Consider the following 6,000-nt stretch of genomic DNA (forward strand, 5'->3'; position numbering starts at 1 on the left):
CATGTAATATAAAAGTTGTTAAGTTTAAAGTGACGAGAAACGTACTGTCTGTGGAATTATTCTGTACTAAAAGTTTGTATCGAGAAAGAATAAACTGGTTTAATTAAGAAAGGACTTTTATCGCCGAAGTTCCTCGGAAAGAATTTCTACCGGAAATTAACAAACAATCAGATACGTAACAGAACTATTTGTTTGCAGTGTACTGTTGATTGTTTATAATTCGAGAATGTGAAACAAAATGTAGAGATTTTTAGAGTGTTAATTAGTGATAAATAATCGAGATTTTATAGCTTTTTGCTTGATAATTAGAAGCAGAACAAATTAAGTTTTCAAAGCTAAATTTCCTCTTCAAAGTTTACATTAAATATAGGAGTAAGGCAGTCGAAAAAGGATACCCGATAAAGCAATGGTTCTCAACGTGGGACATATGGCCCCCAGGGGGCCACACCATGTTTGTAAGAGGCCACACGTGAATGACGGAAAATAAGGGGGGTCACAGTAAATTCTGAGTGAGCCACCGAAACTTCACTGCCCGAATAAAAAAATTAGAATTGAATCAAAGGTTCCCGTATCCCCCACAACTCAGAAGTCCAGTTACCAGACACGACTAGTATTCGAGTAACAATCAACATGTTTGTCTGGTATCTGTGAATGCTTTCTACTGATTTTCAAGAGCAACAGAGTGATATAACAGTCCAAGCTAGATTCAAACGTGACAAATATTATTTGTGGATAAGTAGTGAAATAACTAATAAATGTCCACAGCTCTGGGAAAAGGCAAAGTTGTATTTTATCGCTTTTCCCACATCTTATCTGGTTGAATCTGGTTTTAGTCGGGTGACCTTATTTGCTATCAAAAATACGTAACCGCCTTGATGTTGTGAAGAGAGGTGATCTTCGCTTATCACTGACCACACTGCAACCGGACATTCAAAAACTTTCAAGTGTTCATCAGGCCCAAGGATCACACTGAATAAAATGTCAATGATTTACATAATATTTTATACTTGTGCAAGTAAACAGTATGTTATAAACAAAATATTTAAAAACAATACAATATTGTGATACAATATTATAAAAAAGAATATTATAAATATATTATAAATCAACAGTGTGGAAATAAAGTAACTTTTTCTAAGTTATAGCATCTACGAAGGGTGGGGCTACAGAGATAAATCAAACTCAAAATGGAGCCACGAGTCAAAAAAGGTTGAGAAACATTGTGAATACAACTAATCTTATAGTTACTGTGGTGGAGCATTAGTCCAGGGCTATAAACATTGGTTTGTTATACTCGTATATCTGCAAACGTTATATATATAGCTGATTAATTCTTGAATGTGTTATTTATTACAAGACAAAATAGAAAAGACTGTAACACTGAATTACTAATGAAAATGCAACTAGTATTCTAAATGTAAATAGATGAATAAGTTTACGTATTTGTATTTATTAAAGAAAATCGCCGTATTAAATAAAAAGACAATTAGAAGGACTCACAAAAATGTCTCACAATACCTCATTCATCACACAGATATAGTTTTTTTATATTAAATAACAAATAGAATCATTTTAAATGTTTTTTTTAAATTTAGGGAGGTTCTTTTAATGATTATATTTGTACAAATAAAATAATTCTGTGCAGAAAGTAGAAGGCTTACTAATGCAAACAATAAAACTTTACAGATGTAAAAAGATAAAACGCGCGCAATTAAAACGGAATTTACATAAAAAAAAATAGGGATGGGTACCTATACACAGTTAGGGTAAATGTGATGATTGAAGAATATGCGAACTGTACAAACTAACAGATGTACCGTGCATGTAAATTTTTTCTCATCAGCAAATGTATTTAAACACACATCAAAATGAATATGAAACAGCGGAAAATGTTTCTTCTCTGCACTTTTATTTCCAAGATATAGACATGCTAAGGTCCTGAAAAACAAAACTTACCTTCCAAAAACATAAAACTAATTCATCAGACGCCAAAAACACGTTTTCGCTGCAAAGACATTTATTAGCCTGATATACGGGAATTACATTCTTTTCTATTTCATTTTTAGGGCTAGAAGGAAATACTTGGTAAAACGTTAAAAACTAATGCCGTTTTATTAATTTAGCGAAAAAATAAAAACATTTCTTTAAACATTAACTTTGCTTTTATTTTCTTGTTTTTTTCCTGAATAAACAACAATGTACACGAAACAAAACTAAACAACAAAAATGACAACTATGTTAACAAGCTATACGATTGTTGTGAAATAATCGCTGTAAACATTCCCCAAAAAAAACAACAACAACACCTGACCCTTTATGTCATTAAAACAAGACGATTGTGTTTCATTGATGATAATGAAAATTTACACGTTAATTAGTAACAAACCTGTATAATTACTAAAAAACAAACAAACCAACAATTAGATTAATACTACACAAATATGAATCTTATTATTTCAGCTCTGACCTTCATATAAGTCTTTCTGTCAGTAATAAATAGTACGATAGCTCTTTTCACACAACGCACCTGAGTATTAAATATCGCATGTATATTACTAGCTTCACAAAATCTTGAAGAACCATTGATACGGAGTTATGATTTTGGCTAGTATGGTTGTGTGAACATTAAGATCATTCTCTAGGTTTGGAAGAAACCACTGACATCACAATATATGCGATAAAGAGCAGTAGCAGACTTACGACAACAACGTTTTAGGGCAAAAGAGTAGTGTAAGAAAGATTTTCTTTTAACTTATTTTTTCTGGAATGTGAGGAAGCATTTCCACAAGCGCATCACAAATTTTCTAGATAATACTGCTGCACTTATCATTTTCTATTAAATAATAAACTCCTGTCAGAAGTTCATTTCAAACAATTATTTTACGAAATATTGTTTTTATATGAATAACCACTAATGAAGATTTGGCAGGGAATATCTTGTTTTTTTATTTTGAGGTGCAGAGTTTTTGGGATATTTGTGAACAACTTTGAAACTGTTATTTTTTCAGGCATCTCTTTAACGCCACAATGGATTTTCTCTAAAACAAACAAACAAGCAAAGTGTTTTATTTTTATTTTCACGTGTAGATAGCGCTGTGTGCTGGTTACTATTCCTAAAGAATGCCTTCCTTGTCTTTAGTTTAAGCCTATAGGGTACTGTAGTCGATCAAAAATTGTATATTTTTAATTTCACCATCAAAGGTCGTGTGAATAAAATCAAAGTTGCTTTTAAATATCCTAAAACCATTAAAAATATCTTACCCTAAAAACAAAAAACTAAAGTGAATAGTTGGGTTGGCCAAGTTAACATATTTTCAGAATATAAAATGTTAAAACTTGCAATTAATGGGTATATTAATATCATAGCCCAGATTTCAAGTGTTTTCTAAATGTATAGATGTAAATAGCTCACTCAAAGTGTTGCGTTGTACGAATCGGCGGTGTGTGATCTACGAAATATATTTATTTTATTTTACATGTAAGACTGCACGAGTTTACATCTGTTACCAATGGACATAGTACATGTCAGACAACTAAATTAAGCAAAAGATAGCTATGTAGGATTCCAGACTTCTCCAATACATAAGGCTAACTTTTCAATAAGCAATTGTAAATTACTTAAATATCAATATAATAAAACATTTCCTTCAGTTTAACAGATTTCTGAACCAATGGTACATCTGGCAAGACATATAAAAGCGTTTCTAGGAATAGAGCTATAAGCCAGAAAGCCAGCTAGTAAATATGTTTTGAACCTCTTTTTACATCTTAGCAAAAAAAAAAAGTTATAATTTACACTGTAATATTACTTGCATACATGTTCACACAAACAAACAAACAAAAAACTCTCGGGAGACGTAATACATCGTGAGGTTAGCACGAGACGTTAAAATCTTTTTTGAAATATTTTGAACAGTTGAAACAGACTTATGACTTTGAATACTAAAAATAAAGTTTTAAGTAAATATACGTTTAAGTACACTACAACAGAACTAAATTGTGTATATTGTATCTCACTTTATAGGTGAAAAACCAAATAGACCTATTAAGTGACCAATGAAAAAAATGAAATTATAATTTGAATAGGGGAAAAATGTAAAAATATAATGATAATGTTTTATATTATTCATTGCTCTAAGTTGTGAGATCAGTTTTCATATTTAAAAAAAAAGATCAATATATATATATTTAGCATTTTAAACGCAAAAGTGTCGAAAAGCTTGGGTATAATCCACTCATTTTATCATTAAATGAAAACTACGAAACAAAATGTGCACGAATAAATCCACCAAAGACTTTAAGTGGGGGGGGGGGGGGTCATTCTAACTCAGCAGCATCCTCTAATTACACAGAATATATATATTCAAAGAAAAACATAATAAAAATAAAGTCAGATATCAAATTGATCAAATGTTACTTTTTCCTTCGTAAAGAGGCTTTCATGAGATCAAAGAGATCTAAAGTTAAGAAACTTTGAGTTTTAAAAAGACCCCTAGGCGTCCCCCTTCTTCTTCTCCCCACCAAGAAAAACAACAAAAACAAGCGAACAAAACGTATATACACAATAAAAATAACCATGTCTAAAAAAATTACTTTTCCATTTTTATTTTAAATCTTTGGCAGCTTAAACTAGTGCTGAGCGATTACTCGATATTTCGATTACATTTCACTTGTTAAAATTAACATCGAAATCAAACTTCTAGACTTACTTGATACCAGCACCGTAACCAGAGCCAGTATTCTACGAAGGTCAAACCTGGGTTTGAAGTTATAACTTCCAATTATATAAATATATACAAACTGAGTATAGTTTGCATGTTCACTTACAGAGAAGCACTCAGTGACACTACTTTCTATTCACGATCTTTTCCAGTATATAAATGGCTTACAAAAAACAACAATAACTATTTTTTTCTTCTCAATGTTGAACTGTGCACTAAGAACAAGAGAGGCCTAATTAAAAACATTACGTTTGTGAACTTTGCAAGGTGTATTTTCTCAGTTTATCCCCACCCCTCACCCTTATCGCCGGTCCTGGTAATCACACTTCGTAAACCTATGAAATCATCTAACCCGACCCGCTAACGTTGCCTGGAATAGAAATAACGGGGGGGGCTTACCCCCGGGGGCATCAGGGGACCCGTAAAAAAGCAAAGAAAAGAATAAGGTAACATACATAAAGAGTTATATTAAAATATAACAAGCAAATTGGTACTTAGAAGATAAACCTCAGCGAATCTGTGAAACCAGTAGTGTTCAATTTATTCACGAGGAATTAAGTAATGAACTTTGTGAGTCGTACGATTATGGGGGCACATATGTACATGATTACCCCCGGGCCCGGAATAGCTCTCGGCTACTCTAGGATCTATAGTTCTGTTGGCTTGTTTTGTTTGTTTGAAGTTAAGCACAAATCTACACAATGGGCTATCTGTAATCTGCCCACCACGGGTATCGAAACCCGGTTTCTAGCGTTGTAAGTCCGCAGACATTCCGCTATGCCAGTGGGGGGGGGGGCAGTTCTGTGGGAGCCTAGTAGCAATACAAAAACACACAGAATGCATATAAAACCTGCTTCATAATTGTTGTTTGTTAAAAACAACGTGACAACACTTTCACGAGCGCAGCAGAGCATCCATTTTTAGTCAGAGAAAAACAACAACATAAAAAACAACTTGTCAGTCAGTGATGACTGATCATTTCAATATATATTATACATATATTTACATGCAGACATAAACTGTTTCGTATTTATGATGATTATTCGAAGAAGTAACAAGGCAAAATAGCAAACTACAATTTTTATTTATCAATAAAACAAATCTAGATTTCAAAAACTATTCTTTCTTGGATGACGTCTCGTTTTATTTAATGAGTTAATGAAAACACAGTCAACCATTATTACTCATTGTTTCGGTGTCTTTTTTCTAAAAATGATTTAATTAATTCAATAATAATGGTTGGACCTGATGATGACAAAACCTTGTCGAAACGTTGTAC

Source organism: Limulus polyphemus, unplaced genomic scaffold, assembly GCF_000517525.1.
Source record: "Limulus polyphemus unplaced genomic scaffold, Limulus_polyphemus-2.1.2 Scaffold3720, whole genome shotgun sequence".
Taxonomy (NCBI): Eukaryota; Metazoa; Arthropoda; class Merostomata; order Xiphosura; family Limulidae; genus Limulus; species Limulus polyphemus.